This window comes from Alexandromys fortis, unplaced genomic scaffold (assembly GCF_014885135.2).
Source record: "Alexandromys fortis isolate MF-2015 unplaced genomic scaffold, M_Fortis_MF-2015_v1.1 scaffold_91, whole genome shotgun sequence".
NCBI classification, from domain to species: domain Eukaryota; kingdom Metazoa; phylum Chordata; class Mammalia; order Rodentia; family Cricetidae; genus Alexandromys; species Alexandromys fortis.
This window is the reverse complement of record NW_026067968.1, coordinates 6,207,691-6,234,614: the sequence shown is the minus strand read 5'-3', so window position 1 is coordinate 6,234,614 and position 26,924 is coordinate 6,207,691. Positions and strand designations below refer to the sequence as shown.

At 40.0% G+C, this 26,924-nt stretch overlaps 1 protein-coding gene across 4 annotated transcripts in view; it reads right to left on the bottom strand.

Moving 5' to 3' along the window:
* Positions 1-26,924, bottom strand: part of Traf3 (TNF receptor associated factor 3) — a 100,416-nt gene that overhangs the window by 35,014 nt on the left and 38,478 nt on the right. For 3 of the 4 annotated variants that reach the window (XM_050154710.1, XM_050154711.1, XM_050154712.1), the window contains one exon: positions 10,742-10,850. The exons of the other annotated variant lie outside the window; for it this stretch is intronic. The gene's annotated coding sequence lies outside the window, so the exon portion shown is untranslated. The remainder of the gene's footprint in view (positions 1-10,741; positions 10,851-26,924) is intronic. 4 annotated transcript variants of the gene reach the window in all.

Below are 26,924 nucleotides of genomic sequence, written 5' to 3'. Positions count from 1 at the left end.
ATAGTCAAAATTTACTTTTTTACTTGTAAATAGCGTGAACAAGTTTCTCCACAGGGCACTGACAATACAAAGATGACATGCTACAGGAGTTTTCATTTTCTTTTCCTTCCTTCCTTTTTTTTTGAGACAGGCTTCCTCTGTATAACAACCTTGGGTATCCTGGAACTCACTTTGTAGACAAGGCCAGCCTCGAACTTACAAAGCTTCACCCGCCTCTGCTTCCTGAGTGCTGGGATTAAAGGTGTGCGTGGCTATCACCTGGCACATAGTTTGTTAAATTACACTGGTTTATAAGGGGAGCTGAGGGGCAGTGAGTGTATGCTATGGCATATATATGCATGCACGTGAGATGATAATTACAAGAGTCCGTTCTCTCTGTCCATTATGTAAGTCTCAGGAATCAAACTTCAGTCAGCAAGTCTGGCAGCAATAGCCCTTACCCACTCCACCGAGCCATCTCAATGGCTTCCATGTACTGCTGTGTGTATGCAGCACTGGGATTAAAGGTATGTGTTATCTGTCATGCATGGCACGTGTTTTTTAATTGCAAAGCTAACAAAATGTCTAGCTGTATTCTTAATTAAATACACAAAATGGGTATAGTAACTGTGCTTCTTTCTACAGGCAATAAACTTAAGTCAAAAGACTTAAAAAGACTAGCTGGGCGGTGGTGGTGCAAGCCTTTAATCCTAGCAACAGAGGAACTCAGTCTGTGAGTTCGAGGCCAGCCTGGTCTGAGTGAGCTCCAGGACAGGTTCCAAAGCTACACAGAGAAACCCTGTCTCGGAAGGAAAAACGGAAGGAAGAAAGAGAAAGAAAGACAGATAGATTAATTTAAAAAGACCATGCTCTCTAGCCCAATTAGGGGAGTCTGGTTTCTCACGGAACACTCAGTATCAGCAACTCAATACACTCTCAGAGGCTGAATAACACCCTGATAATCCTGCTCAGAATATTTATTCCAGCACCTTTCCCAGTTTCCAATTCATAATATTTTGTTGAGTCTGCTTCAGAGAGCTTCTTTCAAGATGTTCCGTTCACAGCGGCAATGTTCAAACATGCACTAAAGTTAACTGAACCACAGACTAGAGGAGCTCCTTCATAAGAGGGAAGGAGCTTGGGCAAAGCCCTGACTCATCCTCTGTGCTTTTTAGCACATAAGTTAATAGGATAGTCTTAAAACCCATGTGGAAATGTAAGAGATCTAGAGCAGACAAATTCTGAGAAAGAATAAGACTCAATTCAGCTCAGCAATGAGGACTCTGGTATTAGTCTAAGAGCGGCAGGGCTGAGTTGGAGGTTAGCAGCTGATCTTCATTGTCCCTCCCTAGTGGTCAACCCTGTTGAAGACACTGCTTGGGAGGATAAGTGTAGGTTCTAAAACCTCTCTAGGTAGGATCTTTCCTTTGCTTAGAATTAATGGACCATGTGATACCAGACACATATTGTGATCATGTGCAAAATACACAGAGCCATGAAGTGACGACTTCAGTTAGAGTCAATGTACTGCTCTTTCCTCGTATCCTCCCACCTCTTTTTTTTTTTTTTCCATGACAGGTTTTCTCTGCGTAGTCCTGGCTGTCCTGGAACTTGCTCTGTAGAACAGGCTGGCCTCGAACTCACGAAGATCCACCTGCCTCTGGCCACCACCGCCAGGATCCTCCCACCTCTCTTAAAATGCAAATATCACCTGAACTTTCTGTTCCTAAGTCTCTTACTAGCATTTATACTTTAAAATGTTTGTTTTATGTGTATGGATATTTTGCCTACATATATATCTCTGCGTGTCTGGTACCCAGAGGAAAAGTGTTGGATCCCTGAAACTACAATTCTAGATAGACAGTTGTGAACTACCATATGGATGCTGGGAATCAAACCAGGGTCTCTGCAAGAGCAGCCAACTCTCCAGACCCCTTGCTTATTTTATTCAGACACAGACTCACAGAGTTCAGGCTGGCCTCAAGCTTAATATGCAGCTGAGGATGACCTTGAGTCCTTAATATTCCTGCCTCTACTTCTGAAATGCTGGGGTTATAGGCGTGAGCTACCATATCTAGTTCACATTTCTCTTCTCATCAATACTCTATCACCAGCATTATAAAAATTTTCCATTTTTACTGTGGGATGCACTTTGTCTTGCTGCCACAGTAATGGTTACTTATCAATGGTGCTCCAGTTCCTACATTCTGCACAGTCAATTCCAAACATCCTGTCTCATTTCTTTTGAGGCACTTGACAAATTCCTCTAGGGCATATACCCCAGACTAGGGTTCCAGGATTGGCAAATACAGTCTTCAGGTCAAATATAGACAGCAGCCTAGTTTTTTAAGGCATTAAAGTCAGAATGATGGTCTACAAAGTGAGTTCCAGGACAGCCAGAGCTACCCAAAGAAACCCTGAGTTGGGCTTGGTGGCTTGTGCCTTTAATCCCAGTATTGGGGGCAGAGGCTAGTGGATCTCTGTGAGTTCAAGGCCAGCCTGGTCAAAGAGCTAGTTCCAGGACAAGTTCCAAAGCTACAGAGAAACCCTCTCAAACAAACAAACAAACAAACAAAACAAAGGCCATGTGATAAAAAGCGCACGAGATCTCTAAAACCTGGTTTTGCTCTTATGGAAACTGATACTCTTAGCCCTGAACTGTTAGAAGTGAAGAGAAAGCTGGTGGGCAGGAAGCAGAAATGGTCAGCTTCATAATTCCAAAGAGTTCTCCTGGAAGATGTACACACTTCCACAGGCAGCACAAGACTGTCCATCTGCAGCTTCATTAACACCTGGAGTTACAGATCTCTGCATTTCTGCCAGGCTACCTGTGAGTAGGAGAAACTGCTTCCTCTGCTCTTGACCACAACTAAAACAAAAGCCTTCTGTGACCTCAAAACAGGGAAGACAGTTAGTTAGAAATGGAGCTCATTGGCTACCTAGCATGTCTGAGGCTATACAAGACCCTGTTTTCAAAACTATGGAGTAGGGATGCTCAGTGGATAAAGACATTTGCCAAAAAGAAAAAAAGAAAATCTGACAACTAAGTTTGATCCCTGAGACCTAGATAGTAGGAGAACTGACTCCCTCTAGCTGTCCTCTGACCTTCACACATGTGCCACGGCAAGTACACCCTCAACATCATATCCCACCATGTGTGTGCATGAGTATATGCATAGGGACAGGGCAACTAAACCTTCAATTACAATAGCATTTATCCATACTTTTTGCTTTAGTCTTTGGTCATTTATAGAAATCTGGCAAAATACTTTATGGTCTGTCCTGAAAATCTTACCTACTGAGGCTGTTCTGTCATCCAGAGCAGTATGGATTTTAACAACAGGCATTAGGTCTATTATTTGGTCTGTGAAGGAGTTTCCCCCATGCTGACAGGGAATGATTGAACCAAATTTAACGTGGGGCCTACAAGAGCTACCCCCACAAGTAATTTACTAATGGCAAACGGTTACCTTGCTTGTCCCTTGTTGAACTGCATTCATTTGTCCAGTGTCAACCTTTGCCACACTTTCTGCATACTCTAGAAAGCTAAAGCCTTCTGTTTGGATTATCTCTTAAAACAAAACAAACAAAAAGTTTCTAGAAACACCTTGCCTACAATCCCTTTTTAGATGACCTTGTTTATCACAGTTAAAACACCTAACATTTTGATTTTTCTTAAATTTTTTACAAATCATTTCTCCTATCCAAGTATCATCATGAATATGAGATTCAAAATCAACCATATTTCGTATCCATCCATCTATGGATGCTGATTTCACTTTTACGCTTTTGCATTGTGAATTAGCCTTTTTCTATTTACAGATGAAGTCAATCTTTGTTAAAAAAAAAAAAATCAGCCAGGCAATGGTTGTATATAAAATACACACCCACACACACACACACACACACGGGTGATCTTTAAACACTTCAAAGACATACTAAATATGACATTTAAAATGTTTTAATAACATAAGGCTTTTCTTGACAAGACAAATCTGCTCCTAGCAGCACCAATCCACATTTTAAAAAAAAAAGGAAAAAAAAAAAGGATGTTGGGCATTGAAGAACCTCTGTATGGAGTTTACTCTCTTTGTGGTAAAAGCTAGACATTTGGGCAAGAAACTATCCTTTCCTTGACTGCTGACAGTATGCTATCCAAACAAAAAGTGACTGCTGAACTTTGCCAAGAAATGGTAGGATAGTCCTTAAAATTTTCTGCTTCTCAGAAAAGTATGCCAGATATTCTATGCCTGTAATCCAAAGTTGGATACCTCAACATTGCAGTAACTGCTGAGGCAGCCAGCTGTTTGTCATTTCTTACAATTTTGGAAGTTGCTTGTTCTGTACTTTCTGTTTATTCAGGTAATGGTATATCTTTCTCAGGTCTTTGGTGGGGTTGAGGACTAGATAGCTACAGGTACAGTTCTCCTTAATCATGGTAGAAAGCAAATTCATTATGAAACATTGCATTCATGTGGAGAGGACAGTTAATGGAGTATTTTCTCAAAATTTGCCAAATACAACTGTGACTGTATCTCTTACTTGATACTGTTCTTGCTGGATATAGTTTCATTTTGTTAAGGTTAATACCTTTCCTTTCTATTTAGTATTTAGACAATACCTGATAATATGTTTTCTTTTTCTTTTTTTCGTATGTTTTTTTTTTTTTTTTTTTTTTTTTTGAGAAAGGGTTTCTCCTTAGCTTTGGAGCCTGTCCTAATCCTCACTCTGTAGACCAGGCAGGCCTCAAACTCACAGAAAACTGCCTGTCTCTGTCTCCAGAATGCTGGGATTAAAAGTGCACACCACCACAACCTGGCAATCATTCTTATTGTATATAGTTTTACATTGTTAGAATCAGAACCTTTCTTTTTCAGTTAGACAAAAACAGGGAAATGTTATAAGAATTTGGTGTGTCTTATGGTCTGATGTTCAACAGAATTAGGCACTGGTTAGAGATGTGGAGTTCATATTCAGATGGCCTGAATGGAGTTCCCTGGTGGACTTGGGAGAAGGGAAAGAAAGGCCCTTGGAGGAAGATGCGTGTAGGCAGACGCTGTTGTTCGTTCCCAGTTGCCCAGACCTGAAATAATCACACAGTAACTATATTATATGCAATACTGTTTGGCCAGTAGCTCATGCTTCTTATTGGCTAGCTCTTATATCTTAAATTAACACATTTCTATTAATCTGTGTACTGCCATGTGGTTGTGGTCTACTGGTAAGGTTCTGTCTGGTGCCATATGGCATCTCCCTGATTCCACATACTTTCTCCTCCTATATCTGCCTGGAATTCCCACCTTGCCCTATTCTGCGCTGTAACAGGCCAAAGCAGATTCTTACCAACCAATGGTATTCATAGCATACAGAGAGAAATCCCACATCAGAAGCGGGCAGGGTAGGGGGATGGGGTGTGCAGGCCTTCAAGCCGGGAAGTGGACAGTGGTGGTATGTTGTGGCTGCTTGCATTCTCTCAGATGTATATTTTTAGTATTTACATCTGAGCTTTATTTTTTAATAAATAATAAAAAATTGCAATAAAATTCTGTCTCGGGGGAAAAGAGGGCAGGGGCTCCTAAGTTAAGACAGCTGCATCCATCCTGGTGGGTCAGAAATTCCCATGTCCCACCTTTAAGTTATGCACTATCATGAGAAAAAAATAGCAATATTAGTCTTTAAAACCTCTCCAAACAGAAGACTGTAAAAACTTGAATAGATGTCACAATTGGATAGAAATACTTTAATTTCACTTATTTTTGCACGGTTATAGACACAGTATACCTCTGTCCTAAAATTTAGATTTAGCAATCATAAGCTAATGAAATTCTATATTTATAATCCTATTGAAGAAAGCTTATGATATATAGTAGTATATTATTTGTGTTTTAATAAATAACGCTTACCTGAAGAGCAGAGGGCAAAGCAGCCACACTAGTCTACCATACAGACCAGGCAGCAATGACACACACCTTTAATCCCAGTACTAGAGAAGAATATAGGATGGAAGGAGACAGGTTTCAGGCTCAGGCTCAGTCTCAGTCTGAGGATTTGTGGAGGCAGGATCTCCCATTTTGGTCTGAGGTAGTGGCTAGCCACTTTGCTTTTCTGATCTTCATTTTGAACTCTGATATCTGTCTCTGGGTTTTTATTATTCATGTTATAATGCTGTTTCAGTCAAAGGGATAAAGAATGGTGTTTGAAGCAACTTTTAGGGTTCTGTCAATTAACATTTAACAGACTGAACTGGGAAAGCAACATGGAGTTTCCAATGCCCAGAAACTGAACATATACAAATCTGCATAATATGGTAGATCACCCACATGATAGAAACCCAGGCTACCACTGACACTTCAGCTTCCATCCTCCTGGAAATCAAGTGGGAAAAGAATGTTTTCTTACAACATATGAAGAGTTAGCTTTAACTAAACAGAAGATGGCACCCCTAGACAAGGAGTTACAGTGAAGGCAATTGCATGTCTAGAATATGGACTTATCGCTCATATACAACAGGACCCTGAAGAGGAACCAAGGCCAGTAGTGAGCATAAGCAGCAGCCCCGAAGTCTGCATCCTTGTACTGCTATACTGTAAGACTCTATGCTTCTATGCTGTTCTTCAAGCAGACTTAGTGCTTTATTCTTCACTATCTGCTATAATTTCAGGGGAAAAATCTACTGTACCTGATGGCCATATATTACCCACCATATCTATGTCCTCTATAGGAGGACATAGCTTTACAGATTCCAGCCAGCTACTGTGGATGCTTGGCTTTCATGTCTCATACAGAAGAATAGACAATGACTTCACACTTGTAACTTCAGCATAAGGTCTGTACTCCTGTGATTTCGCTTCATTTTAATTCTGAAGCTTAGAAACTAGAAACAAAAGTACATTTGCTGACAAAAGAGTGTTCCAAAGAACTGGAAAGTCCGGGGAAAACCAAAAAAAAAAAAAAAAAAAAAAAAAGGAAGCATCAGATAAACAAAGAAAATGGCCCCTACTGCAGAGCACAGGAGTGAAGATCATATGAACATGTGAGCAGAGCATAAACACCCATGTTTCACTACCTGTGGCTGTTCTGTTACTGTTACGACCAAAGCAACTGAAGGAAGGAAGGGTTGATTTTAGCTCAAGTTTGAGCTTGCAGTTCAAAATGGTGGGGAAGGCATGGCAGCAGGAGCAGGTGGCGCTGGTCACATGGCATCTGCAGTCAGGTAGCAGAGAGACGAGTGCTGGTGCTCAGCTCACTTTCTCCTTTTCTATATATTCTACTACCTCAGCCCATGAAGTAATGCAGTCTATACACATGGTGGTCTTCTAGTAAGTCTTTCTGGAAACATGCTCATAAACACATCCTGAGGTCTGTTTCCACACCTCTAACTCACTCAACTTAACAACATTATTAAAAGTCCTGGTTCAACAGACCAACCCACGCAAACTGACAGGAGCAAAAAACTAAATTACAGATAATAGTTTACAACTATAAGAAAATAGCAGTTACATTTAGCTCTGCATTACGCCTTTGGTTCATATAAGTAAGACTATTTTAAGATTTATTTATTTTTTTATCTTTTATGTATGAGTGTTTTATCTCACCTATATGTGCTCCACATACATGGCGCTCAGGGAGGCAAGAAGATGGCACTGGAGCTCCTGGAGCTAGAGTTACAGGTGATTGTTCACTGAATATTGTTAGTGCTGGGAACCAAAACCAGATCGTCTCTAAGAGTGATCAGTATTCTTAGCTGTTAAACCATCTCTCCAGGCTACAACTTAGGAGTTCTAAAGCACCTCTTAGATGCAGACCTGTTGATGTGTTGCCTTTATTGGTTAATGAATAAAAAAACTTCCTTGGCCTGTGATAAGGCAGAATAAAGCTAGGTGGGGAAAATTAAACTGAATGCTGGGAGAAAGAAGGCAGAGTCAGGAGAAGCCATGGAGTCCAGCCAGAGACAGACACTGGATAGAATCTTGGGGATAAGCCACAGCCATGTGGTGATACACAAATTAGTAGAAATGGGTTAAATTAAAATGTAAGAGCTAGCCAATAAGAAGCTAGACCTAATAGGTCAAGCAGTGATTTAATTAATACAGTTTCTATATGGTTATTTTTGGGCTGAGCAGCTGGGAACAAACAAGCAGCCTCCCCACAACAGCTCCCGTGGCCCATAGCTGGAGTCCTGACTTCTAGACAGAAAGGTAGGAGCAGGACCCAAAGCTCAAGCCACTGTGTAGGTGTCAGGCAGCAGACAAGATCTTTTCAGGGGAGGTTCTGCCTGGCTACAAGAGTGAGGTGAGAGGAGAGAGAGGGGGCTGTGATTCCCTTACCTAGAGCGTTACCTTTACAGAAAAATGGATTCAAAGAGCAAAAAACATTACGGCTACATTAAGTAGAGCTTAAAATGTTTAAAACTTTAGGATAAAATGTGGTATTTGCAGTTGGCAACTTTCATTCCTCCTTCCATTCTCCCTTAGACTCTCCCTTTTCTGCTGGGTTTAAACTCTGCTCCAGTTCTAATTCAAATCTTCTGCCCCTCTCTTCACTGAACACTTGACACTGCCACACCTAGGGAGGGCGTGGGGCTAAGAAAGAAAACAGCTCTTCCTCTCCAACTCTGGAAAACGATGAGAAACTGTAGATATCTATCTTTTGGTCATTGTGAAGAATTAGGAATAGAAGCTCAGATTTTTGAAAAGTATTTAATTGTGACTTGGAATCATGAAAAGGTTTTGTAAAATCACAATACAAATAAAATAAAGACCCTCTTCCCTTAAAAAACAGTGAAACACGTGCATTAACTATCTAACCAGTTGATGATGTGGCAAGGGAATATAGCTCATCTTAGCTAGGTCTTCTGTTGCTGCTGGTATTGTTATTTAAAACAACCACACACTTGAACAGGTTAAAACAGCTGAGTGAATATGCTAAGTCTTTTAGGAACCAAGATTTTCAGCATGAGAGGAAAAAAGACCAAGCTCCCACATCATGAGTGCCCATAGCCCCAAGATCCCACTTCCTACAAAGGAAATCAGAGCTGCTGAGAAAAAGCAGGCAGCTGCAGGTGGCAATAAAGAAGCTTCAAGATGAGTGGAGAACACCTAAAGAGACCAGAAAGTAAGGAGGGCAGCCTTTGTCACGGACCAAACACTGTGCCTAGCAATCAGGAAGCTCTGCTGGCCAGAAATGGCATCTGACTATCTCTAAGCAGACCTGAAATACGATTCAATTTACAAGAAACAACTGGTTACATACAAGTGATAGTAGAACCATATGGCTGAGAACTTACAGAAATAAAGACTCAGGCATGTATTTTCCTATTTACTATTTGAACTGTCTCTTAGGTAAGCAAATACTCAATGAGGGAACTACTGACACAACAATGCAGAAACATTTCAGTTATTCAAGGAAGAGTACATGACAAAGTTAGAACAGAAGCATCTTGCAGACTCTAGTGACCGAACAGAGGTGCAGACATTGTGCCTCCGGACAAGAACACACTAGCCTACAAGGAGGGCTGATGAAGCCAGGAACCAGCCTCTGCATATACCCATCTGTAACAAGTTCAGTGTTACTTGTCAAAGCCAGGCAGGGAAAGCTCTCATGACAGTACAACCAGCCTGAAATTCACAGCACAAAAACTCCAGTGAACCTGGGTGGAGAAGATTACAATGACTGAGGAGACTTATTGGCTACTATCCTACTTCACAGACAGAAAGAACTGTTAACTATGGGGTGGGGGTGACACTGTGATGCTGCTGGGTTTAGAAAGGAAACTTAAATGACAGTTTTCTGGCTACTTTTTAACTGATCAAAAGTAGCCATGTATTAACTTTCAATTTGCAAATACCAAATACTTCAAACCCTTTTTGTATTTATCTTAATGTTGTAACATATTATGGGTTCTTAATTCCAAGTATAAAATGTCACTCAATCATCACCATACTAGAAATAGTCATGTCCTTTCCTTTTTTATTTTTTTCAATCACAAATAAGAGATTAGAACAGTATTTTCCCCCTTTCAAGTCCCTATTGTAAGACGGTTAAGAAGGCAAAGGCACAGTCCCATGTGGAGCAGTGGCCAGCAGGCCGTCAGAAGGCATGCTTCTGTGGTGAGATGCAGAGAAAGAACTTTCAGAGTGGGCCTGGCAAGGCAGCAAGGCCGCTAATCTTGTTTGCTGAAGTTATTAAATCATCCTTTAGCCCCAGAGGTCCTGTCCATTGTGATCACAGTTTAATGCTGGCTTTAAAAAACTGAAAGAGGGCTGAAGAGATGGCTCAGCAGTTAAGAGCTTTTAAAAGGGTCCTGAGTTTGGATCCCAGCACCCATTTCAGGCAACTCACAAGTGCCTGTACTTCCAAGCTCCAAGTTATCTTTATACCCTCTTCTGGACTTCACAGACGTCCTGCATTCTGATGCACAACCCCCAACACACACACACACACACACACACACACACACACACACACGACTTCACAAGATGTCCTGCATTCTGTGCACAAACCCCAAAACACACACACAAATACAGACACACACACGAGTTTTTGTTTTTGTTTTTTTTTTTAAAAAAGAGAGAAAATAAAGCTAGATGCAGTCAAAAACAAAACAAACCCAGGTCTTTCAACAACTGTCTAAAAAGGAAACTGCTATGGCTAAAAGCCAGCAAGTTCAGCATGTTTTGGAACTATCTTATTTTTATGCAAAGCAAAAAGGTAACAGTTTAAAAAAGAAGTCTGCCCATATTAAAAATTTCTAACAGCATACCTGTGTCATATGCTGTAAGGAGGTTCGGGGAGGCTAGGAGTGAAGGAGAAGCTTCCACAAGACGTTGAGCAGTGCCAACCTTACCCTTCAAGTAATGGGGATCTTGTACCTGAGAATCAAGAAGAAGGCCTGGTCAGCTTTAAAGCAGCTGGAAAATGTTAAAAGCTCTAAAATACAGAATTCCAGAGCATACATTTTTATAAAATGAAAGTTCACGATAAATATTTTTAATCATTCTATATGGACATGTACTATGATTTTTCTATACTTTAAAGATCACACCATGCATTATAAAGTTTGATTCTTTTTTCCTTTGTTTCTTTTATGCTAAATTATTACATAAACATAGCAAAGTTGAGGTAACATTCACACAGTGTTACCATCGTTATTACACAGTGAGCCTAGTACCACCCTGGTCAGGTAATGGAGTGCTGCCAGAACTCCAGAAATATTAAATACTTTGCTCTGAATGCAATGATTCTGTAACCTCCAAGAAACCACTACTTTGGCTGGGTAGTGGTGGTGTACACATTAAATCCCAGCACTCAAGAAGGCAGATCTCAGGGAATTTAAGGCCATCCTGGTATACAGAGTAAATTCCGGGAAAGCATGGGCTAAAGGGAGAAATGCGGTCTTGAAAACTAAAAAATAAATAAAGAAAAAAAAAGAAACTTAACTTTTATGGTTGTAGTTCTTTGCTTTTCTCACTACAGTTAAAATCCAGGTAAACAACCCTAGAACATACTACGGTTTTCTTTTCTTTCTTATTTTTACTTGCTTCTGAATTTTATATAAATAGACTCATATTCTCTCTCTGTACATCAGGCTGGCTTCAATCTCAAAAAGATCTGTCTGCCTCTGCCTCCAAAGAACTGAGATTAAAGGTGTGCTCCACCCCGACTGGCTTTGTTGTTTATATTCTCATTTTTGCATTTTGTTGTTCTACACTGTTGTTGCTGCAGCTACGGCTTGTTTCCATTACCATGTAATATTGGAATAAAAATACATAACTTGGCTATCCAGTCCTTGGTCCAAGATGCCTGATTAAGAGCAAATATGAACCTCAGAAGACCTTTCTGCTAATCTACCTCACACACACAGGTACCTAGGTGTACATATCCATCTAGAAGAGTGACTGCTTTATCAGGCAAGTATGAAATTCAATATCTTCTACAGAAAGCCCAGTATTTCTCACAGCAGCTATAATAATTTGCACTCCTAGAAGAAGAGTTTGAGAGGACCTCTGTTGCTCACTTTTTGAATGGAACTCATTGGGTGTATTAATCCTGCTGACTAAGTGGCCGCATACTTTTTTTTGGATATCCTTCCAAACTTTTGTTTGTTTGTTTTTGCTTATTTGTTCCATCAATTGTAGCTATGTTCAAAATCTTCACTGTGTTATGTGTTCACTTTTCTTAGAACTGCTGTCAATGTCTATTTGACCATTCTCAAGTTATGCTGTTAGGTTTATCTAAGTTTATAATTAGTTTTCCTCTGAATTGAAATCTTTATAATTACAAACTGTGGAAAGCTTAATATGTCCCCAAATAATTTCCTCAGCCTGATGGTCACACAGGTACATGCCACTGACTAACACACAGTCCTGTCTGTTGGTTTATGAGCCAAGTTCTGCTAATAAAATGTAGGCATACGCAAAACTTATGTTGCTTTCAGATCTAACCTCACACATGTAGATTCTCTCTTCCCCAGACAATCCTGCAGAGTACGCCAAGGCTCTTAAAGATGATAAAAAAAAAAACCGGACTGGGCTGGTGAAAAGTCTCAGGGTAAATAAAGGTATTTGATGGCATAAGTTGTGGTCCCTGGAGTCTACATAAGGGTAGGAGAAGAGAACAAATCCAAAGCTGTCCTATGATCACATGCTTTCTGTGGCATACTTGTCCACATACACACATCTCTATGTCACAGGATATTAACATATTAAAAGCTGTTGCTATATTTGAGACCCCTGCCCACATTACTGTGTCTGCTATGCTGTGCATTTTATCTGATTTTATACAATTGTGCATCTGGTTGGTATCTGTGTAGTATGTTTTTCTTTGTTTCAGTTGTAACATTTCTGAATCCTTATGCCCTCAAGGGTCCTAGTGAGCAGCACTAACTTAAATTTCTTAGAATTCCAATTTAATATTTTTATATTTTAAAATATTTTTTAAGATTTATATTCTATATATGAGTGCTATGTCTGAATGTATGCCTGCACACCAGAAGAGGGCATCCGATACCATTATAAATGGTTAGGAACCACCATGTATGTGGTTGCTGGGAATTAAACTCAAAACCTTAGAAGAGCATCCACTGCTCTTAACTTCTGAGCCGTCTGGTCTGCCCTAATACTTTTATCTTTTAACTGGAACACTTGATCCACTTATACCAGAAGTGATTACTCATATTTGGGTTTCAATCTGCTCTTTAAAAGGGGCTCCTATTGTCTTTTTTGGGATTAGGTACCACTCCTGTCCCTGCTCCTAAATCATCAAGTTAAATAATCTCTTTCTTTTCTTTATTATTTAGAAACTATAGCATGAACGGTGACTTATCAAGGCCCAACATTTGCAAAATCTTACTCTTCTGGATGACAAAACTGTAAGCTGTCAGCTTTACTCACATGTCCACTGTTCCCTCTGTGCACCTGTCTATGTGTTCAAACCCTGCAAACCATTACGCCTTATGTGACAGTCATTTATCTGTTAGATGCTGAACTTTTGCACTGTTGAGACAGGGTCTTGTGTAGCTCACACTGGTCTCTAACTCAGCTATGTAGCTGAGAACAACCTTGAACTCCTGATCCTTCTGCCTTAAGTCTAGCATTTTCCATTTTCAACTATTACCTTTCCAAGATACTTCTGTACCCAGCCACCCATCTCCTTCCCTTCTTCTCCCTCCTGTCTTCACTTACACGTGAGGCACCATTTTATCTGTCTTCTGCCTTCTGTGTTTTCTATTTTTCATTTCTACATCACTGTGGCATTTCTCTTTGCTCTATTACCCCAGTTGACCATAATGGATTTTCCAATGTTAAACTAACCTTTCATTCTGGAGTTAAAACTTTTTCTGGTCATTATGAAGTAACCTCTTTATCTGTTGTTATATAGATTTGATTTGCCAAATGTATGAGGGATTTTTCTTTGATTTATAGATCTTTCATGGAAGTTTGTCTTCATTATGTTTTGTCTGGTTTTGTAATTAGGATAGTGCCAGCTTTGCAGAACTGATTAGAAAATATATTCTACTTCATTTTATAAAAAAGCTTTTGTCCAATTAATATTTTCTCTTATTTTTAGATTTACTTTTGTTATGAATGTTCTGCCTGCATGGGTGTACAGGCACTTTGTACATGTCTAGTGCCAGTAGAGGTCTGAAGAGGACATTGGCTCCCCTAGAATTAGTTATATATAGATGGTCATGAGCCATCATGAGGGTGTTGGGAACTGAACCCAGGTCCTCTGCAAGAGCGACAACTGCTCTTAACCACTGAACTGTCTTCTCCAGCCCCAACATTCTTTCTCTTAAACATTTAGTGTAATTTGTCAGTAAAATAATGTATAGTCTTCTTTTAGGTATTTTAAATAAACTAAGTTCTTTTTCAACATTTTTTCTTTTTAAAAAATTGTAAAGTTTCTTTTAAATTTTTATTTATTTATTTGCTGAATGTATATGGATGCACGTGTGAAGTCAGAGGACAGCTTGCAAAGTTGGCTGTCGACTTGATCACGTGAATCCCAGAGGCTGCACTCCAGTCCTTAGGCTTGAGGTCCTCGGCTTTCACCTGCTCTGGTATCTTACTAGCCTTAATATAAGCTCCTTAATAAACATACAGATTATATCTCTCCTTGAGTAAAACTTGACAATTGTTTTCATTTGTTAAAAGTGATGGCATAAAGATATTTATATTGGGGCTGGAGAAATGGCTCAGAGGTTAAGAGCACTGACTGCTCTTCCAGAGATCCTGAGTTCAATTCCCAGCAACCACATGGTGGCTCACAGCCATCTATAATGAGATCTGGCGCCCTCTTCTGGCATACAGGCATACATGGAAGGAATGTTGTACAAATAATAAATAAATAACCTTAGAATAAAAAAAGATATTTATATTATCATACTTTGGCCTGTGTTATGTGGTGTTATCCCACTGTATATTTCTGATGCTGACAAAATTTTTCCCTGAAAGAATATTTCCCTGATATAACATACATCTTCGATTTTTCACAGTATAGAATCTTACATAGTTCTTACATAGCTATGCATATCTACATAGCTAGGCATAGTGTGGCACATGCCTTTAATCCCAGCATTCAGGAAGCTGAGACTGGAGGATCACAGACTTCATACCAGTCTAAGTTACATATAAACTATTGCACAAAAAACAAAAACAAAACAAATAAAACCTTATGAACTCCATACTTGCATTTTCTTCCTTCCGTCTTTTTCTGTTATTATTTATTTTATCACACAAGTATTATAACTTCCAAAATACATTTTATTTTTCACCTTTAATAGTTAATTTTTCAAAAGTTACTTGAAGTAAAATGAGCCCATGATGGAGCATTTTGAGTTCCTATTATTCTTTTACAAAAGCTTCCACACTGTCCTCTTCTATCTGAACGTCCTTTGGTATTTTCTCAAGTGTAATTCTGCTGGCAATAAGTTCTGTTAGTTTCTCTTTTTAGTTATTGGGGTTTTCTTATTTTTCTCTTTAAGATAGTGTCTCACTATGTAAACCAGGTTCAAACTGTATGTAATCTTCCTGCCTCAGTTTCTTCTGTGCTCAAGTTATAGGCACCATGCCAGACAGATATTTTTGTTTTCTTCTTGGGTTGAGTCTGGGATTGGAACCTAGGCTGTGTGTGCTATGGAGTCCTAGGTCCTTGGGTTAGCTTTTCTTGGCTGAAAATCTCTCTTCATTTTAGAAAGAGCTTTGTGCTGTGTAAAAAACTAACAGTTGCCGGGTGGTGGTGGCACACGCCTTTAATCCCAGCACTCGGGAGGCAGAGGCAGGCGGATCTCTGTGAGCTACAAGAGGTCTACAAGAGCTAGTTCCAGGACAGGAACCAAAAGCTACGGAGAAACCCTGTCTCGAAAATTAAAANAAAAAAAAAAAAAAAAAAAAAAAAAAAAAAAAAAAAAAAAAAAAAAAAGAAAACTAACAGTTAATGTTTGGAATTAAGGTTTTTTTTCTTTCATTACTTAACTCATAAGCCAAATACTTAAGATCAGTCCCTTTTTTTCTAAAAAAAATTTTAGTATTCATTTATATTATGTGTGTACATGATTTGCCTTATGTATATGTGTACCATGTGCACACAGAAAAGAATGTTGGATCCCCTGGAACTGGACATACAGGTCCTAGTGAGTTGTAACACGGATGCTGGGGACTGACTCCTCTAAAGAAACAAGCACTAAGTCATCTCCATACCCCACTAATTACTTTTACACACTACTAAATACTGGATTTTACTGTCCTATCCTCTCTCTTGGAGTCCTGGTGACTGAACACCTCATGCACACTGGGTAAGCAATGTACCGCTGAGCTATGCTCCTTGCCCCCAATACCATGAAATTTTGCCAATTTTCTCTATAATTCTCTCTCTTTTGTTCTTGTTGAGTTTTTCCATAGTGGCTGGAATCAAACTCAAAGTCCCATCTACACTAAGCACTCTCTCTTCCATTGTGCCCCAGCCCCAGCCCTTACCGTACCTTTTCAAGTTTCTGGGCTTTGTTCTTGGAATACAGATACATTACCTAGACTTGGCTAGAGAAAAATCAGAAGCAACTTACTTTAGGGCTACAGCCTCCTACAGGTTATAGACTGCTGAGCTAGCTACACATCAACCTGGGTGAAAAGCTGCTCTGCATCCCACTAACAATGAAAGGCAATCCTAGAACATATTCCCAGACTTATGTGACAGTCTGCTCTTTCCGGCTTTGAGGTATGTCTGCTGTGTATATGATAACCCAGGCAAGACTTTGGGGTCATTGTGCAGATCCCTGCAGTTCTAAGCAGCTTCCCTTTCCCCAAATTTGATCTGCTTTGTCATTCTAGTGAGGTTGCTGGACTCTGGCCTTTTCCCCCTTACCTGATGTGTGGAGACTCTGCCTCTAAACCAGGTAAAAAGCTACCTGAAGGCCAAATCCAACCTGCTGCTGCTTTTATAATAAAGTTTTGTTGGAACAAATCTATACTTGTTTGATTACATTCGTGCTTTTGGAAGCACAAGTGAGAACAGAATGGTCACGACAGAAACCAAGAGGTTCCACAAGCCCAGTACGAGTGCTTGTTGCCCTTTATACAGGAAATCACGCAGTGCCTGCTCTAGTTAATGAGCTGGGTACTGTGTGCTTGTCCACCTGGTTCCCTGTTTCAGGGGACACAGTCCTAATTTACCCTGCACAAATGTCAGAAAATTCTTTTTACATATTCTGCCTGGTTTCTAAGTTGTTTAAATGGTTTCTAAGTTGTTCTGGTTTTGGGTGAAATAGAAGACTTGCCTTAGGCACAAATTTTAAGAGAATGGGGAAAATGTACAATGATAGAGAACATCAAAATTAATGGGAGGACACTAGGGAACAACATATAAAATTTTAAATACAGCACTAGTCACTGTGCTGTATGAGGAAAAACAATCAATACCAATATTATATTTACCTAAAATTTATTTTTCACCACATATTTCAATTTGATTTTAAAAAAGGATTTATTTATTATGTTCTGTTTGCATGTCTGCCTGCAGGCCAGAAGAGGGCACCAGATCTCATTATAGACGGTTGTGAGCCACCATGTGGGTGCTGAGAACTGAACTCAGGACCTGTGGAAGAACAGCCACTGCTGTTAACCTCTGACCCATATCTCTAGCCCTTAATTTGATTTTTAAAAGTATTACATTAAAATATCATTAATTTCAATTACCAATTATTTTGGTGCCCCCTTAAATTCTATACTATTTACCTCCCCTGGATCTGGCAGAGACCTAGTCCCATTATTTCATCACAGTACAAATGGAAGTCTCCAGGAATAAGTCTCCCATTAAGTAAAATTAAGACCAATGCTAACAACAATTATCAATACTTTCTTCTCAGTGATGTCTGGGAAACAGAAAATGTCCCCATCAATTGCCATCAATAGTTGTAGTGATATTTCATTTGTATTTTAATAACTAAAGCTTGCCTGAAGATCAGAGAGTAAAACATCCCCACTGGTCAGCCTTACAGACCAGGCAGTAGTGACACACACCTTTAATCCAAGCGATCACACTAGTTTGCCTTAGAAACCAGGTAGTGTGTGCCTTTAACCCAGTGGTGAATGCCTTTAATCCCAGCCCTAAGAGAAATATAAGATGGGAGGAGACAGCTCACAGACACAGTCTCATTCTGAGATTCCTGGAGGCAAGATCACCATTTCAAACTGAGGTAGAGGTAAGAGCCAGTGGTTGGCTGTTTTGCTTTTATGACCTTCAGATGAATCCCAATTTCTGACTCTGAGTTTTTATTAATCGTGCTACAAATTGTCACATGTGTATGTGCGTGTTCCTACTGTATCAATCAAAGGCAATCATCAAATGGATAAAAATTAGTTTTGTAAAAAAACACTTTGTAGACAAGACAGCACTAAGAGAATTTAAACTTTCCTATAACCATGAAATAGATGCACAAAAAGCATGGGTGCAAAAAAAGCAAAATGCAGTCAGGCTGAATTTAGGTAATGTTTTAGTTACTGTTCCATTGCCATGAAGAGACACCATGACCACGGAAATCTTAAAAGTATTTAATTGGGTGCTTGCTTACAGTTTCAGAGGCTTAGCCCATTATCATCATTGTGGGCAGCATGGGAGCAGGCATGGCCCTGGAGAAGTAATTGAGAGCTACATCCTGATCCGCAGGCAGGAAGAGAGAGAGAAAAAGAGAGAGAGAGAGAGAGAGAGAGAGAGAGAGAGAGAGAGAGAGAGAGAGAGAGCGAGAGAGCGCGCAGATAGACAGACAGACACCAGGCCCAGTGTGGGCTTTTGAAACCTCAAAGCCCACCCCCAAGCCTCCTAATCTTTATAATCCTTTCAAACAGTGTTACTTCCTAGTTACTAAGCATCAAATATTATGAGCCTGTGAGGGTGATTCTTATTCAAATCATCACAGGTAATAATTTATAATACAGTATGAGGAACACCAAACAGCCATCTGAAGCACTGACACCAAGTCAATTTACTGACTAGTGAAAGTTCTTAGTGCCCAGTCTCCAAGCATATCAATTCAATTTTAAACAAATAGACGGGTAAACTTACTGTCTTGGTTTTATAGAATAACTACACATATGAAATCAGCCATCTCATTTTCCAATATTCTCAACTCCTAATTCCACTGAATAAACAAGAAAATTTCATCCGAATCCCACATATTTTCTATATAATTTATTTTTGTAAGGCATAGCACAAAAGAAGTTTTCAAATATTCTGTCAATATTCCTTATACAAATAAAATAGCTACATTAATAAATCTTGCTGAAAAATAAGGGGGGAACTTTGAAGATAGGTTAGACAGTTACTAAGCAAGTCTAGGAAAGACCCAGTGTACAGGGCATACCTGGAAGACAGCCAGCACAAAAAGCACTGTGGTCACAGTCAATCCCACCTTTCACATGTAGGCTGGCAAGCAAGCCAAACACTGGCAGGGAACTTAGCATCCACTACTTTTGAATGCCAACACTCTTTCCCTGGTCTAGCACTTAGACGAAAACAACCTTAAAAGATTTGTCTGTACATCAGAATGCCAAAAGCACTGGGGCAGGTTTTACTAGTTTTCAAAACAAAAAAACAAACCACTACTTCATTCTTTCCATCTTTACATTTAAATGCAAACACAAGGGAAGACTAACAAGAAAGGGCCCACTTGGAACATAAAAGGTCATTTATTCTAAAAAGGGGAAGAAAAATTGAAGCTATCAATAGTTCAGAAAACTAGTAAAGTTGGTCATGGGGAAAAGATTTCTTGGCTGAACCTAAAAACCTCTGAGAAAATCTTATTAAGGAAAGGATTAACATAGACTTCAAGACACCCTAATTTGTCTGATGTCCATGCTGGGCACTATGAAGGAGAAGAGAATAAGGACAGAGGCCCTGCATTCACCAACTATCAGGCTAAGAAGGAGGACAGTCCAGGCTCGAGGTTTAAGACATGAAAACTACCAAAGGGAGATGTGGTTTGAATTAGGTATGACCCTCATAGACTCAGGTGTTTAAATGCTTGGCCCACAGGGAATGGCACTATTGGAGTAGGTGCGGTTATACTGGAGGAAGTGTGTCAGGTCAGGGTGGGCTTTAAGATTTCCTTTGCTCTCTTCTGGCCTTCAGGCATACAAGCAGACAGAATAATAAATAAATAAATATTTTAAAAAATTAAAAAAAAAAGATTTCCTTTGCTCAAGCTTCGCTCAATGTGACATTCAGACCACTTCCTGTTGCCTGAAGATCAAGAAATAGATCTTTCAGCTCCTTCTCAAGCACCATGTCTGTCTGTAAGTCAGTCGTTGTACCCTGTCATAATGATAATGGACTAAATCTCTAAACTGTAAGCCACACTAATTAAATGTTTTCCTTTATAAGATTTGCAGTGGTCATGGTGTCTCTTCTTGGCAATAGAAACCCTAAAACAGGGCCATGTAGTGGTGGCGCCCATGCTTTAATCCCAACACTAAGGAGGCAGAGGCAAGCTGATCTCTATGAGTTCAAGGCCAACCTGGTTTACAAGAGCTAGTTCAAGGACAAATAGGGCTGTTATACAGAGAAACTTTGCCTTGAAAAACCAAAACCAAAAAAAAAAAAAAAAAAAAAAAAAACCAAAAACTAGAAAGAAACCCCAAGACAAGAGATATAAAATATATAGAGCAGTGATTTCTATGCATAGGGCTATAGGGAAGATCTCCCCAAGAGGACATTAATGCCATAATCAAAAGGATAGACAAAAATTAATCATTTTCTCTACTCCTCAGATCTGAAAATAATAGACACAGGTAAATGGAGTAAGAAAAAGTAAATGTGGCTCAGTATTAAACATCTCATTTTATGAAGCATGTGTTTTATATCAGTGTGTGCGTGCATGTGTGTGTGTGTGTGTAAGTGCAGGACATGCACACAGTGCTTCATAAGTGATTAGGCAAATTGGAAAGGTTGAGCTTTAAAAATGTTCTTGTTAAAAGGCTACTTCTCGGGGCTGGGGAAAGCTTAATGGATAAAAGTGTTTGCTTTGGCAGCATGAAAATCTGAGTTTGAAGCCCCAGTAGCCACATAAAAAATTGGGTATGGTCACACATGCCTGTAATCCACCCCTACCAATGGCAAATTCCAGAGTTTGCTGACCAACCAGCTTGGGCAAAATACAGAGTTTCAGGTTCAGTGAGAAACCCTGTTTCTGGAGAGTAAAGCAGAGGGTGATGGAGGAAGACACATGGCATCCTCCTCTGGCTTCCACATGGACATACCTGTGCACATGCATCTGTATACACCTCCCCATTTCCCCCACACCTCTCTCCATAAAAGGGGAGGAAAGATATCTCACATCTTTCCCAAACACAAAATGAAACATCTATGCTAAATGACTTTCAGATACTAAATGGCATTTTAAAATTATCTTTACTGATGGGCAGTGATATTGCATGCCTTTAACCCCAGTAATCCTAGCACTTGAGAGGCAGAGGCAGGGGGATCTTTGTGAGTTTGAGGCCAGTCCCCACCCCAGGTCTACAGAGCAAGTTCCAGTACAGCCAGGGCTATAAAAAGAAACCCTGTCTTGGAAAACCAACCCAAACAAAATCTTTATTAAAGGTGAAATATAGTTGGTTTTCTTGATTTTGTTTTGATTTTCTTTAACTTTTTGGTATGCTGTTTTATTGTATGCTGTAGCCAGTGTATATAAAATAGTTAAGCCGTGTAAAACAGAACTCCATGAAAATTCAGAGGGGTAATGTTAAAGACTGAGATTGTATGTTGTGGCATGTGTGTTATAGGAAGCTTTTCGTACAGACTTCAAATTTAGTTCTCTTCATAGTCACTGGGTCATGAAAAGTGCTTTGAGAAACCTCTGAAGAATGTGACTACAAAAAGGAGCAGACTTTCTGGGGACTGAGGGGACTTGTAGAAGAAGACACTCCAGTTAATACCAGTTAACAAAGGGTCATTTTCTTTAAAAGACTGATTTATTTATTATGTATAGAACATTTTGCATCCATGTATGCATGCATGTCAGAATTGGGCACCAGATCTCATTGTAGATGATTTTGAGCCACCATATGGATGCTGGGAATTGAATTTAGGTCCTCTGGAAGAAAAAAAAAAAAACCAGTGCTCTTAACCACTGAGCCATCTCTCTAGCCCCCAGACGGTCTTTTTGTTGTTGCTGTTGTTTTGTGTTATTGTTGTTTTTACAAAACAGGGTTTCTCTGTGTAACAGTCCTAGCTGTCCTGGAACTAGCTCTTATAGAAATGCTGGCCTCAAACTCAGAGATCTGCCTGCCTCTGCCTCCAAAGTGCTGGGATTAAAAGCACGTGCCACCACCGCCCGACAGAGGGTCATTTTTAACATTCTGAAAACAGAACTGTTTTGAGTCTGCAGCTGCCTAGGAAAATTTCACATGGCTGAACCTGGCCTCCAGCCAAAGTTACTGAACCTTGTTCATGGTGGTGATGCTGGAGGAACCCAAATCAGTGCTCAGAATAATGTGCCAACTCATCCGTCCTAGTGAGGGGCAGGAGGTAGCAAGTGTCTGTTTTTTGAGACAAGGTCCCACCTGGCTGTCCTGGAACTCTATGTAGACCATGTTAGCCTCAAACGCACATAAATCCTCCTGCCCCCTGGGATTAAAGGCATTTTAAAACAAATCATATATTAAAAACCCGTTCTAAGTTAATACTACCAATAGAATTTTTGATGAGCAAATTTGAAAGTAGGAAACAATTTGTTCAGAGACAGCAACTCTAGTGGTCACACTGAACATGATGACAACGGTAGCAGTACTTTCTTCAGAAAGAGGGAAGCACTGCTGAAGAACCGCACATTAAAGTCCTAAGTCAAGCAAATCTCTGGTATTCTGGACAGCAGACCATATAACTAGGTCTGAGAGAAAGGGCATCCTCATATGGGCAGCACATAGCCTAGGGCCAGACAGGCTGGGCAGGAGGTGTCCATCAAGACTATCACCAAGGCTTGAGTGTCTTCTACAGTTTGGCGTATCAGAGGTAACTTTTCATGGTGTGGCAAACAAGATCTCACGGGCTTTTTTGGTTTTTCGAGACAGGGTTTCTCTGTGTTGCTTTGGAGCCTGTCGTGGAACTAGCTCTTGTAGACCAGGCTGGTCTCAAACTCACAGAGATCCGCCTGCCTCTGCCTCCCGAGTGCTGGAATTAAAGGTGTTCACCACCATCACCCAGCCCAATTATTTTTTTAATAATTTAAATCAGCCCGCTAAGTATAGGGACTTTTTTGTTATTTGTTTGTTTGTTTTGTTTTAAGATTTCTTTATTTATTACATATACACAAACCAGAAGAGGGCACCAAATCTCATTATAGATGGTTGTAAGTCATGACGTAGTTGCTGGGAATTGAACTCAGGACCTCTGGAAGAGCAGTCAGTGCTCTTAACCACTGAGCCATCTCTCCAGTAGGGACATGGTTTTAATGCTATGGTAGATGTTTCACAGAAATTGTACAGCCTGTCTTAGTAAGGTTTTTAATTGCTGTGAAGGGATATCATGATCATGGCAACTCTTATAAAGAAAACATTTAATTGGGATGGCTCACTTACAGTTTCCGAGGTTCAGTCCACTATCATCAGGATAGGGAGCAAGATGGCCTGCAGGCAGATGTGGTGCTGGAACTGAGAGTGCTACACTTTGCAGGCAACAGGAAGTCAACTGACTGTCATATTGAGCTACGATTGAGCAAAAGAAACCTCAAAGCCCACCCCCACATATGACACACTTCCTCCAAAAAGGTCATACCTCCTAATATTACCATTCCCTCTGGGGGCCATTTTCCTTCAAACCATCACACAAACTAAAGAAGGGCAGTCCAAAGTCTGGTTCTCTAGGCTGCTGAGTCCTCTGAACTGAAAGGTACAGACAAGGGCTACAAAAAAATGCCTCAAAATCTTCTCTGACCTCTTGTCCTTTGCCTTTACTCCCCTACAGTGATTCACAGAAACCACAATTCCTCGCCCCCAAGGCAGGCCACGTAAACTGTAAACACTACTTTAAAGCCCCATCCCCACTCAAAGTCTCAGGCCTACTTCAACTGATAGCAGGTCCTCCTAAGACAGTACAAAGCACGCTGTGGGGGCAGGAAGAGACAATGCTCCACATAGAGGCCAAGCAGGACTTGAATATACAAGTCTCCTTTGGTCTCATTCAGTTTATTCTACCAGATCATGATCTCTGATCATTTCTACACAAACGTCCACTATTTGTTAAGTCTATACATTACAAACAAAAGAAAGTGTGACACGCAGGATTAGAGGCAAGAAAATCAACTTCCTCTGCTTTTCTTTTATAAACCCCTATTTTGTTAGAGAAATGTCAGCTATGATTCTTATGACTTTTCTCCTCCAGCTGAACAGAGGCCATCAGTTGAGGAATACACAAAAAGGAGGTGCTCCTCAACCAGAGGGTCTAGACACTTTCAAAAGGTTTAAACAATGAATCTGCTTATGAAACATCATTCTGTAACATATGTAGTTTTATCTAACCATGAAAAGTTAAATTGCCTGTTGAGTTTAATTTCATCCTCTCCTCTTTGGTTTTGTTTGTTTGTTTTTTCGAGACAAGCTCTCACAATGTAGCTCTGGTTGCCCTGGAACTATGTAGCCCAGGTTGATCTCAAACTCAGAGATCTATCTGCAACTGTCTCATGAATGCCAGGAGTAAAGGCATGCAGCATTACATTGGCTTAGCCTCTTATTTCTTGAGACAAGGTGTCACTATGTAGCCAGGAACTCATATATAGACCAAGCTCACCTCAAACTCATAGAGAGCTATCTGATTCTGTCTCCTGAATAATACTGGGATCAAAACTGTGTGCCTCCACGCTTGGCTCACATCTCTATTTTTTTTTTTTTTACAAGTCAAGAAACTATCCTTCAGTTACTGCATTTTCCTCCTCAGAATCTTAGTAAGATTTTGCTACTGAATTTATTCTTAGTGTAAAATACACCTCTAGTACTAGACCCAGTCTCGCAGAGGCAGACACACAGCACTGACTCACAAATATTTAAGTGGCCTTTACAGACAAATGATGCTAATCCCACTGATCCTATCTAAGACCAGATCTTTCCTTTTTGAACCTTGCCTTTACTATTCCCTATGATGTGATCTTTTAAACAGGCATGTGTGGGAATAAAGGGGCACAGGGAGGACAAGACAGGAACATGCACACATGGCAAATGAAAATTATGTAGGTACATTATACACAAACTATTTTCATTTGACAGGAAGATCTGCCACAGATGTCCTTCTGTCTGTAGTGCGATCTCTGTCCTATCAAAATCGACGTCCTCCTCCTCAAAAATCTAGTTTACAGCTCACCTTTCACCAGAGCCTCAATATAAACTCTTATTCACCTAAGAAGTGCTTCTGAAGCGCAGCAGAAAAGCCACTGCAGCCATAGGTTACTATTTCACTCTTCAGTTTGACTTTGCGCCTATAGGTAAGGCATACGGGACCACGGTTAAACATGATGTGCCATGATGCTGGCTTTCATTCCTATTTGTCTGTTGAACAAATTAAGCGTTTATGACTTCAGGTTGATGAAAGTGTTCTAAAATTAAATAGGATTCTGAACAACTGTGAACACACCAACACTGTATACCACTGCATAACAAGAGTTTACACTATATGAATTCTGCTATTAAAAAATACATTTTGGGCCAATAAGATGGCTCAGTGAATAAAGGTACAGCAGCAGAGAAAGAAGAAAGGGGTGGGGAGACAACTCAGTGATGAAGAGCACTACTGCTCTTTCAGAGACTTGGGATTTGGTACCCAGTGGCAGCTCACAACCATTCACAACTCTGCTCATACAAAGAAAATGAAAATAGAAATAAAAGAATAATTTTTTTGTTTTTTAAGGAGAAGAAACCCAGTATGGTGGTGTACACCTTTAATTCCCGCAATGGAGAAGCAGAGACATCTCTGCGAGTTTAACACCAGCCTGGTCTACAGAGAGTTCTAGGATGTATAGGGCTACATGAAGAGACCCTGTTTATTGTTTTTTTTTTTTTAAATAAAAGAAAGAAAGAAAAAGCAAAGCAAAGAGAAAGAGAGAGACAGAAAAGAAAATAATACAATCTACACTTTAAGTGACCTAAACAAAAATCTGAGTTTTCTCTTTTTAAAATTTATTTATTCATTTGTTTATTTATTATATAGACAATATTCTTTCTGTTTGTATGCCTGAAGGCCAGAAGAGGGCACCAGACCTCATTAAAGATGGTTGTGAGCCACCAAGTGGTTGCTGGGAATTGAACTCAGGACCTTTGGAAGAGCAGGCAATGCTCTTAACCGCTGAGCCATCTCTCCAGCCCCCTGAGTTTTCTTTGAACACTAAAAAATTAAAAACCAGGGTTAACCATAACCAGACTGGAAAATCAATTTGCATTTCAGCTTCTGAGAAGGAAACCTCTTACTACTTGTAATAAATTGAGCTTGGTGGTAGTGGCGCACAGCTTTAATCCCAGCACTTAAGAGGCAGAAGCAAGTGGATCTCTGTGAGTTCAAGGCCAGCCTGGTCTACAGAGGAAGTTTCAGGATAGCTAAGGATGTTACATAGAGAAACCCTGTCTTGAAAAACCAAAAATAAATAAATTGATTGATTGAACCTACTATCATTATGTCATTCTGCCTTACATGTGGTGTCATTGTTAGTACTCAGGCATCTGTACTGGCCTGCCCTTGGGTTCTGACAGGGTATGTCCTCAGCTGCAGCCACTAAGAGCACCTGCTGTGCACATTCACTATGTTCCCATCTTTCTCTGTCTGTCTGTCTCTCCCTCTCTTCTCTTCTGCTGCTCCTGTCTGGAGGCCGGTCTCGGCCTCCCCTTCCCTTTTCCCTAATAAAAATCCCCTCCATGTGACCTCTATTGCTTAGCGTCTTTCTCTCTTGCACCACTTTTTAATACAGGTGTCAAGTC